Below are 12,292 nucleotides of genomic sequence, written 5' to 3'. Positions count from 1 at the left end.
AAAAATTACTAAAAAAATTATTATTTTTTACTTAAAACATTAATTTTTTAACATTTCTGGTAAAGTATTTAATATTAATATTTTTGATAGAAAAAAATAATATTTAAGGTAACACTTTATTGAATATGTTAAACATTTCCGATAAAGCGCTAAATAATAATATTTTATATATAAATAATAATATTTTCTTTAACCGTATATTAAGATATTTTTTCGATCACATTTCAAAAAAATGTTAAAAAATAATTATATTTAAACATATTCAAATCTATAACCTCTGGTTAAGGCCCATTCTTCAAAATTGGACGTGTTATCGGACATCGGAATTTTTAAAAATATATTTTTCTAATAATGCGAATAGATTATAAGAAAATATTTTTATTTTTTTTTAATTGTTTATATAATACACAAATAGGGATGGTAAACGGGTAGGTCGGGTGCGGATACCCTCTCCCCATCCTCATACCCACCTAATATTTTTCAATCCACCACCCGTCCACCACCCATGATGAGTACAAATTTTTAAATCCACCCACCCACGCGGGTACATTTTCAAATCCATCCCCACACCCACTACCCACTAGCGACATACCCATCTAGATCCGTCTGACAACAAACTAATGGGATGTTGGAGTTGGTTCCCAGACAGTTCGTGATGGGGTAGCAACGCATGCTTCAATTTGTCAGAGGAGTGACTCTACGAATGTTATGGAAACAGATTGTAGGGAGCATGTAGTCGCAGAGCTGGATTGTTGAGTTGCTTTCGATGTTAATGCTCATAATGTGCCTAATATGGGTTTTGAGGGGCTAAAGAATATGGAAACTGCTGCTTTTGATGTTAATGCATATAGTACGGCTAATTTGTGTTTGGATGGATAGTATGGGCTAAAGAACATGAAAAGTGATGTGGTTAGTGGGATTATGGGTTTAATCAAAGAGCCAAATATTTCCCTAATTAAAGACCAGATTAAAGACTAAATATCCTTAATATTTGGTTAAATTATATCTTATATATTATACAATATTAAAATTTATAAATTAGTCTCTAAAATTACACGTAAATTCATAATGGTCAAAAAATTTAATAGATATTTAGCTGAGCGGGCAGATGCGAGGCAGGCGAATGCGGGGCGGGCAATGTCTCAAACCCATTACCTGCCCACCACCCACGACGGGTATCACTTTATAAATCCACACCCACCCACTACCCGCTAAAATTATACTCATCCCCGCTCCAATTGGAGCGGATACGATGTGAAATCCACGAAACTGTACCCGTTTATCATTATCTTACAAATATAATTGTTCGAACTCTAAACTTTTAAAAAAGCTTCTAAAATGAACAATATTTCCTTCAACCTTTGAAATAATTTGATGGATACTTAAAAATATATATTTTTAAACAAAATCAAATTTAAAAAGTAGTATGAAATTTAATACAGCTACATTATAAAAAGTGACTGAAAGCATGAAATACAAAAGTCACCTCTAACATAAAATTCTCTATCTGTCCCTGAATTCAGATATAAATCTTACAAAAATGACAGATATGTTCTTATCGAGTTCATTTCCATCATACAAATTAACAGCGACTGAAATTGTTGCATGCAATACTAACGTGGTTCAATTGACAGTATCAAATGTTGGATCAAATGCAATCTTTTAAAAAAAAATATTTTCCATATCCAAATCCCGTGATGTATAAGTAGGGATAAAAATATATATAAAATCCTACATTTTATGTTATGATTATTTTTGTCAACAATTTCCAAATAAATTGAAACTCTGTACTGATTATGTGACTTTAATCCGAAGATTTTATGTGAACATGGTTTATTTTACCTAGCTTTCCCTTGGTGTTGCCGCATCTTAATTTCCTTTACGAGGAGCTCAGAATAGAGAAGCTCATTCCATGAATCCGGAACACCAGGAAGGCACCAATGGCTGCAATCTTGGTGCTTCACACTTTCCGCTCTTTCCTTTTCTGACATACGATGTCCTCGGTGTCTCCGGTAGATCGACGGGTGACCGTCCTTGCGGAAATCTGTCAATCTCGTAATGTTTAAGTATGTGACATGCATTTTCATCCCTTTCAGCACAGATTCTAACACCAACATCTTGGGTAGATACCGTCTTAGAAGCGTCTCATTTCTGATCGGCTCGATCTGGGTATCACACGCTCCTCCCGAATTCCATTGCCCCCCACTGGAGAAAAAGGTTCAAACTATGTTGAAACATCTTGAAACGCTACATCATAATAACTAGTTTGATTTTCAATGGACCGAGATGTTTAAGCTAGAGACGAGTAAAATTTAGTTCAAATATGTTTACCTGAAATGAACAGCAGAGTATCCCCTGAAGAACACCATAGTCTTCAAAGGATCAACATTGGCATCGACCCATTTAGCCCACGTCGTCAAAGCTTTTTGAAACGCCTCAAGAACATTCAATTCATCGTAAACATGATCACCTTCTTGATAATAATCTTTCCTACAATACATAATTTGACACAAAAAATAATCATCGAAATCAATAATACAACGAAACTTCAATAGGTACATATATAATTAAATATAAAAGACCAACCCTTTCGAAGTTTTCTCATGAGTCCACCAATGTCCGTGTTGAATATGAGTATCTGCAGACTTATATTTATCGGATGATCTTCCAACGAGATCGAGCCGGAGTGTCTCCTTCTTGGTTCCATGTCCATCCGGCATTTTCCATTCTCGGACCAAGAACGGTGACACAAAGAACTCGATAGTACAGTTATAATCCTATCCATCATCATGATAGTAAGTTTCATCAAAGATACAATGTGGAACGAAGATTAGCAAATTTCTATCACAAACTAGGAATAAAACCTACACTGAAGATGACACGGTAGGAAGGCTCCCCTCGAAAATAATGTCTTCCACGAGCTTCGTAAATATCTTTGGATTTTTTACAGCGCCTCGTAGAATGCAAAGGAGAGATTCCCACATGTTTCTGTTTAAGGAGTCGCCAACAAAAACGAGTCGTTTCCCCCTCAAAATCTCCAGCATGTGCCCACCATTCATTCTTCAGGAAATGAAAAATAACAGTACTCTTATTAGCTTCAAAAATAATAAACAAAATTCATTCAACTTAAATTACGGTTACAATAGCCTTTTCGGGTACATGCGTTCATACGATTGCAAACATTTATTACGATCATTATATATCGCATAAAAGAATAATGATTTCAGACCGTCCTAATATCACTGTATAATGATCGCTATTCTAATACGATATTTAAATCCACGCTCCATGTGAACTTATAAAAATAATGGAGAAAAGGTTAACCTTGTGATTTCGACTTTTTTATATAAAAAAATTGGTATCGGCGGCTGATTAAAAGATTATTTATAAATTGACCAAATGTTTTTTCTTCATACAATTTTATGACAACCAACTAAATTATAGTCAGCAGTGTAAATTATGAATAAATGAAATTATTCTTTCCTACACGATTAATTCAAAGATGGAAACATGAACATAAATTTGCTAAATTCGATTGACTTTTCACTAATGATGAATCCACTCAATTGTGCTTAAAGGGTAAATCCCTTACTTGGTCGATCAACTAGTAAAAGGAATAATAAAAAATTGTTGTACCTTGGCAGAATACACCCTTTAGGCTTCCATTTCCATTTCAGATAACCTTCATCACGCCTTCCATTGGCAAAACAACTAAATTGATGATCCACAAAGGAACAAGACCCAGGTTTATAAAGCGGGTAAGATTTATCCTTCACCCATTTTCCGTCGAACAAATCGCAATTCATCAATGACTCGACCCAATTACCAGTCCCTTTATTAGATGATGCCCTCGAACTAGGTTTAGCAGGAGAAATCGTGCTCTGATTACTTACAACGGTGGAGTTTTCAGCGACGCTTGTACTCCGATTAGCCTTCGAAACCTTTTTCTTTTCACTCTGGTTGCTTGAACTAGGCGGATTTGCAGGCGGGAATGGATTCTGGGTGTTGTTTGTATTCGTGTTAGGATGCTGAAAACTCGTGTTTTCCGAACTTATCTTGTCGGAAGAATCGGATTTAGCCGGGGAATTTTTACTCTGATTAGCTGAACCGCCACCGTTTTCAGAGACGATTGTAGTCCGATTACCCTTGGAATTTTCTTCCTTTTGACCCTGGTTGCTTGTACTAGTAAGATTTGCATGCGAGAATGAATTCTGGTATTATTCAAACTGGGAGAACGGGTTTCGGGTAACTGCTGTGACGTTTTATTAAACGAAGAAGATGAAGAGTTAGGAAACAAGTAATCAAAAAGGGAAGAAAATTGAGACCTATAAGGGTCACTGGAATTTGAAAACCAAGGAGAAGAAGAGTTCGAAGAAGGGCTAAAAGCTAAGAAAACAGTGAAACCGACGAAGGCAAACAAGAAGCAAGCAACAGTTCTTCTCGTTTTAATGATTGAAAACAGATTCTTAAACTCTGTTTTGATGTTTGCTCCATTGATAGACATGAACTTTGCTATTTCCACCATGGAAGGGGAAAGCCTTAAGCCTTTCTTTGAGTCTCTTTCTAAAACTCGGAAACGGAAAGGAATGTTGCAGATAAAGAAGTGGGAGATAAAAAATAAAATGGTGCTTGGGGAGAGGGAAAATTGAATAGTAGGAGAAGGTCGTTTATTAGACTTGTACGGAACAATGAAAGGTAGATAAAGAAGGAATAAAATATTTTGAAGATCAGTTTTCATGTAATTTACATTTTCATCATTTGAGATTTAACTTTCCTTTTTAAATCTAGGGTAAAGTATAAAAATGTCACTAAATTTTTTAAGCACATGCATTTAGGTCCCTCAACTTTTAAAACATGCAACACATCCATCAAACATTTAGTTCGTTTGCAATGTGATCTCGACGTAACCGGCCTTTTCACTGCCGTTAAAAGAAGATGATGTGGCACTTGAGAAAACTATTTGCAGCTATAAAAATTAGGGTAAAGTATATAAATGGTCACTAAACTTTTCAGGTGCTTGCATTTAGGTCCCTTTAATTTTTAAAACTTGTCACACAGTCATCAAACACTTAGTTCGTTTGCATTGTAATTCCCAATGTAATTGGCAATTTCACTGCCGTTGGAATAAGATGATGTGGCATGTGAGGAAACCGTTCGCAGCTGAATAAAACCTCAATTGAATCAGACTAAAAATAGCAAACCCAATTTTGTTCCTCAAATTGAAACCTTAAACCCTAAAAACAAAATTATTCTTCTCTTTATTTGGTCAACAATTGCAAGCAATGGATACACCACCAAATGCAATCCCAATTTGTTCTTCTGGAATGTCAGTTATTTTACGCACAGCTTGGACGAATAAGAATATTGGAAGGAGAGTATTTGGATGCGTTAATTATGGGTGTCCTAGGAGAAATTGTAATTTCTTTGTTAGATATGACCCCCCATTGAATCCACCTTCATGTACTGATATCATTGGTTTGCTCATGAAGATGAGAACCATTGAGAGAGGAAAAATGCTTGAGCGAATGATTTGGGTGGTTTGTTTGGGGATTTTGTTGTTGTTGATTATGTTGGGTTAATTGGTGGGAAATTTAGCCTTTAGGGTTTTATTTTGAGGATTTAGGGTTGTTACTTCAAATTCAATTTGATATAATAGATTTTGAGAATAGATTATGAATTTGGGGTTGAGCATGTAATTGAAGTACTTTGGAATTTGAGCTTTAGAATATAATTGAAGTATTTTGAAATTTTGGGTTAAGAATATAATTGATGATTGTGTGGCAAGTCTTAAAAGTTTGATGACCTAAATGCAAATACCTAAAAAGTTTAGTGACCATTTATATATTTTACCCTAATTTTTATAACTGCAACGGATTCCCCACTTGCCATGTCATCTTCGTCTAACGGCAGTGAAACGGCCGGTTACATCAGGGATCACATTGCAAACGAACTAAATGTTTGATGATTGTGTTGCAAGTTTTAAAAGTTGGGAACCTAAATGAAGCACCTGAAACGTTCAATGACCATTTATATACTTTACCCTTAAATTTATATAAATTGTTTACCATGTTTATAACATGTTTATTTAGATATGTCTAAAGATTTTAAAGTACATTTGATAGAAATCTACGAATTGTTGATGGTCACATATTTTTATAGAATCCCTCCCATTTTCAGATTTTTTTTCTGAAATTCTATTGAAAATTACTAGAAAGTTTACATGATCAGAAAATTTTATATTTCCAAAAAGATAAACTTAATGAAGTAATTAAATTTAGAAAACTTATATATTCATATTTTTATTTTTTAATTAAATTGATGTTATCTATTGACTTTAATACTTTCAAATTCAATCAGAAACTCTATTATATAATAGAAATAAAGATAATGGTAATTTTTTTTAAAAAATAGTGTATTAAAATATATATTTTAATTATAAATATTCTCATATATTTTGATTATAACCTTTTAATCGTACAAGATTTTGTAACATTTTTGCCTACAAGAGTTAAAAGTGTATTTGGTCCGCGAACATTTTATAATATTAATATTTTATATCAAAATTCTAAGTTTACCAAACACATAAAAATTAAAATATTCTTTTGTAGTGGAAGATCATAATAAATATTTAAATATAATTCTTATAAACACTTTGTATTATTAAAATAATATAGGATTAATATAAAAACAAATTTCTAAATTATATTATTTTTTTCTCAAAATATTGCCTAAGTTTTGTTGAGTAATTCAGGTGTCTAATATTACACGTTACTACGTTAGGTACATCGACAATAAAAAATTCTATAAAAAATCTTTTAAAAACCCTACAATTTTTGAAATTTTTTATTTATTCCCTAAACTCACGCCTATTGATGCCCTTTATTGTCTCCGAACCTCCATCTGACGACCAATAACCTCATGAATAGTCATAAAAACAAGAGCCAACGAACGGCGAATCATGTAACCCCCAACGAAGAACAAAGCTGCAAATCGTGATCCCACGTGATTTCGACAGTCAATCGACTACAAGTATGACGACATTTGACTAGGAAGATGACAAAGATGATGTCGACGATGATGGTCGTTGCCAATAAGGGATGTAAGGTTAGGATTAGGATTATAGGTTTGATTTTTTTTTGTTATCTAAGATAAATTAGGATTTTTTAAATTTGATACTAATTTTAAGTTTTTTAAAATAAAATTTTTAAAATTACTCGAAGATGACATGTGTCACTTAGCAAGGTTTTTTAATGGCAGTAGACACCTAAAATGATAACATTTGTAACATTAATCACCTAGATTGATTAAAAAAATTAAATAATACTTTAAAGAAAACAATATAATTTAAACATTTATTTTTATATTAAACCAAAGATATATAGTGCAAAAACTAACAATATACTTTAACGTTGTACAGGTGGGTGAGTAGGAATTTTCATCGGAACCCAACATATATTTGATTAGTTGAATAAAATTTAACATAACTTAAAATATTATGTGAAAACTGAAGATGAAATTGAATGTTGAAATAATAAATAATAGAAAAATTGAATTGAAACAAAGAGAAATCAAAACTCGTTCCACCCGGTAGCGTAGCCGGCCTAAGTTTGTATATCATGAAATGCAAGGTCGTTATTGGTTAGGGTTTGTATGTTGTACCATTATTTTGTTTGTATGCCGTCATATTTTATACGCTTTGAATACCACATATTGCTTTTTCAAAATATAAGCTCATTAAATGATTTGAATGATCAAATTGGACGTTATTATTTTATAAAGATTATGAATTTAAATAATTATATTTATAGAATGTTTATGTATTATTAATAAGTTATATTTTATTAAATAAATATTATTTTATAGCTACTTCAAATTATTTAAAAAAATAGTTACATTTTGATGGTGACAAAAATCTTTCTACTTATAATTTTATAGGAAATATTTTACTTAAACTTCGTTACTATCATTGCATTACAATACTACTTTTTTGTCACTTGCATTTTGTTCTGCTCTACGTTTCAATCTCACATTTTATCTTTTAGGATTAAATACGTAAAATATCTTTATATTTTAATTTATAATATTATTTTTATATTATTTTCTATTTAATAATCTTTATATTTTCACTAATTTCATACTATTTTATCCTTAGTTGCCGATTTGATTATTAGAATAATATGAATTAAATATTTTAATCCTATATTTTCTATTTTTTATATTCAATTTTTAATCTTTAAAATAAAAATTTATATTGATAGAGAATTAAAATAAATAGAAATATATATATATATATATATATATATATATATTTATTTATAAATGATACTGCTTTATAACATTGAAAATCATAAACAAAAACCCATACGCATGTCTGCTTTCGTGTTTAGCAGGATTATCCATAGGCACCGATATTGGAACAACGCATGTTTCCGCAATACTCTCAGACTCTCAGTTGAAATTCCACCTATAGCGGTGATGCAGGTTATTCACTTGCTGTACCTTTAAAACGAAATTTAGAGTGGCCTGATTGTACAATTAATCATATTACTCAAATATACCAAGTGATTTTAATAGTATTAACTGAATATTATTTTTTATATAAAATTTTAAATTTGAATAATTGAATTTATAAAATATATATATTATTAATGACTAAAAGAATATTATAAATAAATATTATCTTATAATTACTTTGTACAGTATTTTTAAGATAATTACTAAAATAATTACTTTTACTAATTTATAATTTTTACCAATTTTAGTAATTTTGATTAATGCATACATCTAAATATTCAAAGTGAATGTAGCATTAAAATGAAAATAATATTTTGGACTACTGAAAATTAGTTTTAGTATACGGATGTTAAATAGAATCAATATTAGTACTAAAATAAACTCAATGGTAAATTAAAGTTTAGTACCTAACCTATAACTTTTGCTCCTTTTTGGTTTCTAAACTTTATTTATTTTCCTTCCAAAAACATACTTAACGTTTAGTTTAAGTATTGGTTTGGTACCCACCGTTAAAAACTTAATAGACTCGACCATTTTATGGGAAAATTACATCATTCATCACTCAATTATCTTCTGACTCCTATTTTGGTCACTAAAAATTAAAAAAGTTTAAATTTAAATACTCAACTTTCAAATTGTTATTGTTTTAATCACTCTAATATATTATGTTAATATTTTTTGTGATATGACATTTATTATTATTATTTTATTAATATATAATTAAAATAAAAAAAATAAATTTAAAATTATACTCAAACCTAAAAATTCTATCACAAACCCCAAATCATAAATCTCTCATGTATTAATAAAATAAGTTAGAGTGATTAAAATATGAATAATTTGAAAGTTAAATGATTAAATTTTAAAAAATTAAACTTCAATGACCAAATAGAAGTGAAAAGATATTTGGGTGATGAAAGATATAATTTACCCATAAAATATCACGTATAAAAGTTTCATTAAATTTTTAACAGCCGATACCAAAATGAAACATAAATTAAACATTAGGTATAATTTTGAAAAAAAATGTAAAATTTAGATACCAAAACGAAAAATAACATTAATTAATGTATTAACAGTTTAATTTTCCCTAATTCAATTTATAGTTAACCAAAATCAATCAAGCTGATAGAAATACTATTCTCTTATTCTCTTGGGTGGGACCTTTTTCCTATAAACGACGTGGGGGGTTTTTGTCCGTACGATTCAAACAGATACGTCCAATTGATCATAAATATTAAATTGGTAATAGAAACGGACGCTTAATATCGACCGGCCCTGGCGAAGATTAATTGATTTGAAAGTCTATCTGAAGGCTGTGGCACGTGGCAACAGGCAACCCTCAAACAACACTTGCTTCGTCGTTTTGAGTTTTAAGTATGTGGCTGCATGGTATCTATCTCAGCTTTCATTTTTTAAATGAATTAATATTCATTTAATTAAAATTAAAATTTTTAATAATAAATTAGGTTTTGGAAAATATTTTCATATTAACATCTATATATTTTTAAAAAATTAATTTGAAAATATTTATTATTTAATTTAAATTCAAGTTTAATTGACCAAACCAATGCGAAAGAAACCTTATTCAAGCGACTCGTACACAAATTTACTATCAATTTATATTGTGTAATTATTCTAATGTTCGTACTTTTTACTAATTTAACTACAAATGTAAAAATGCGAAAGAAAAGGACTAAAACAATAGTGTTAATACAAAAGTAAGTGTTTAAATTTTATCTTGAAAAATATTTTAGTGTTTAAAGAAATTTTAGGTGCCTAACGTATTCGTTGGAGCATTTTTAGATGCATGAACCGTAACGGTCGTTAAATTTATCTGTTAAGTGATAGTGTTATGTTTTAATAATTTTGAGAATTTATTTAAAAAATATAAATATGAAAATATTTTTTTATTATTAAGAAAAAAACAATAACAACAACAACCTAAATAGCCCGTGTGCCCCTCCTCCTCTCCCCCTTTCATGGTCGTCGTTCGACCAGTCGTGACAGTCACCATCACCTTAATCGGCATTGGCGTCGATCCTCGAGCAAATCTCAATTGGCCTTTCGTCGTAAAATGTTATCGTTTGTCGTGGATAAGTGTATAAAGGTTCATCAGATTTTAAGTCACCGTCATTATTTTCTGTCAATTTCGATCGTTCTTGATGTCTATAAGCCACACTGCCACAACTATTCGAACTACATTATAATTCCGATAAAAATCCAAGTGTTCGGCGTTGATTGTAGCCAAAAATGATCGGTGACGGTTGATAATGGGTTGAAATGTATTTTAATTTTTTAGAGTTTTTTTTACAATTTCATTAAAATTGTGGGTATTTAAAAAAATTAAGTTTCTTTTAAAGGTTTTTAAATAATATTTTTATTATTAAACTATTTTAAAAATTAAAAAATATAACATTAGACACTTAAAAATATAACTGAAAAAATATTAGACATATAATTTTAGTAAAAATTTCTTTACATACCAAATATTTTTTGAGATATTATTTAGACACTTATTTTTTATTAAGTGAAAAAATAATTGTAATAATATAAAATATGATGTTTTTTCTTAATATTGCACTCTTCTTACAATTGAACATATTTGTTAGAATGGGATTGGAGTTGGAGTTGGAGTTTGAGTTTGATTTTGTTTTGGAAAAGCTTTGATTGAATGCTTCACCTACCACTGAACTATGAAAATGCTGCCATTCTTATTTAAATGGAATTTTTGTTGTATATGATTTGACATTTCATGAAAGAGACATTTCATCATGGCCCATATTAAATAGGTGGTTGAGTGCACGTTTCACTTTTTACAAATATATACGTTTAGTTTATTAGAATTAATTTTTTTAATTAGTTATTAATATTCAATCTATTAACCAATTAATTTAGATCAGATAATGTAGAGACGATGTTGACAATCCCATCTCAGTTTGCTTAATTTACAAACATCATGATTTGAACTATTAATTTTACTTAAGAAATCTAATATTTTATCTAACTATACCAACTAGTTGTTGATAGTTTATTAAAAATATTATTATCACATGTAAGCAACTAAACGAATAAGAACAAGAATATATTTATGTATGTTTGTTTAATTTTAATCAAACAAACACAAAAAATTAAATGAACAAAATATTTTGTTCGTGTTCGTTCGTTAAAGAATGTAGTTTATCCGTGTTCATTCATATGTGTTAGTTAAAATAATGAACGAACAAAAGTAAAAAAACATAAATGAACGAAAATAAAATTAGTTTAGTTTATATTTGAGAATATTTTTTATTTTCAAATAGTAATAGGGTTTATATTTTATTTAATTAATTTGAATTTTTTATTTGAGTTTAAAATTAATTGAGTTTTGAAATATTGATGGGTTAAAGGTTAAAATTTATTATATCTTCTGTCAATGTAGCTGAAATGAAAGAAAAAAAATACGAACTAATTGACCTCCATGATAAAGGAAATGTTGTTATTCCTTGAGGACCCGGGTTTGAGCACCATAGATGGTAAGAGTATAAACGTTTAATGTTGAGAGGTTAAAAATTATCTTTTAATAGATAGTGTCTTATACTTATCATAGATTAATCCAAAAAAAATGTAAAAAAAAGGCAAAAAGGGAAAATATATGAGTATATTATGCGAATTTTGTCCATAAAGAATATATGTTCCCAATATGTGTCAAAGACACATAATTGCATAGATACGAGTTAGGTGATGACAATGACACACGTGTATTATTCTTATGTTCAATCATGTGATAAATACATGT

At 29.8% G+C, this 12,292-nt stretch overlaps 1 pseudogene; it reads right to left on the bottom strand.

Moving 5' to 3' along the window:
• Positions 1 to 1,706: 1,706 nt before the first annotated feature.
• Positions 1,707 to 4,525, bottom strand: LOC120113645 (annotated as a pseudogene).
• Positions 4,526 to 12,292: the final 7,767 nt, after the last annotated feature.

This window comes from Hibiscus syriacus, unplaced genomic scaffold, assembly GCF_006381635.1.
Source record: "Hibiscus syriacus cultivar Baekdansim isolate YM2019G1 unplaced genomic scaffold, ASM638163v2 tig00110213_pilon, whole genome shotgun sequence".
In the NCBI taxonomy this organism is placed as follows: domain Eukaryota; kingdom Viridiplantae; phylum Streptophyta; class Magnoliopsida; order Malvales; family Malvaceae; genus Hibiscus; species Hibiscus syriacus.
This window is presented reverse-complemented; position numbering and strand designations above follow the sequence as displayed.